Below are 840 nucleotides of genomic sequence, written 5' to 3'. Positions count from 1 at the left end.
TAGAAATGGGCCCCCCCCCCCCCCCCATGAACCACTTCACTTTTATGATAAAAAGTCCATCCAGGAGGTTTAGGAATGATGGCTGCTGCAACTCTTTAAGTGCCTGGATAGAGAGGGGGGCCCAGCAGCCCCATAGCTAACAACTTTTTGCTGGGGGGGGGCAATGTTTTTCTCAGGGGGGCTATCATTACATGACTGTGTGGTACTGCCATGCCATGCTCATACTTTTAAATAATAACTAAATAATAACTTCTAAATAATAACGAAATAATAAATGCAAGTGGTTTATTGCACAAAAATGTTTCAGTACCAAACACCATTATACCTAAAGCCAGTACTAAGTACCATTATACGCAATGCAAAGCACATAATCAATCACACATCATTGATCTCCATTCCTCACATATTCTAGTCCTCACATATGTATTCTCAACAAGAAAGACTATAAATCCTCTGTATTTTAATGTATTTTAGTGTATTTCTTTTTTCAGAATAGTACATTAGAATACTAAGAACATAAGAGACGCCAATGTTGGATCAGGCCAAAGGCCCATCCAGTCCAACACTCTGTGTCACACAGTGGCCAGAAAGATCGGAAGTGTACCTCTTTCTCTACCTGCTCTTTCCCATGCATAAACTTATAAACCTCGATCATGTCACCCCTCAGTCATCGTTTCTCCAAGCTAAAGTGGTGACCAGAACTGCACACAGTATTCCAAATGAGGTCGCACCATTGATTTATATAGGGGCATTATGATATTGGCTGATCTGTTTTCAATACCCTTCCTAATAATCCCCAGCATAGCATCGGCCTTCTTTATTGCAGTCACACACTGTCTC

The sequence above is a fragment of the Gekko japonicus genome, unplaced genomic scaffold, assembly GCF_001447785.1.
Source record: "Gekko japonicus isolate JY-2015 unplaced genomic scaffold, Gekko_japonicus_V1.1 scaffold667, whole genome shotgun sequence".
Taxonomy (NCBI): Eukaryota; Metazoa; Chordata; class Lepidosauria; order Squamata; family Gekkonidae; genus Gekko; species Gekko japonicus.
The sequence above is the reverse complement of the archived record's forward strand: the minus strand, read 5'-3'. Positions refer to the sequence as shown.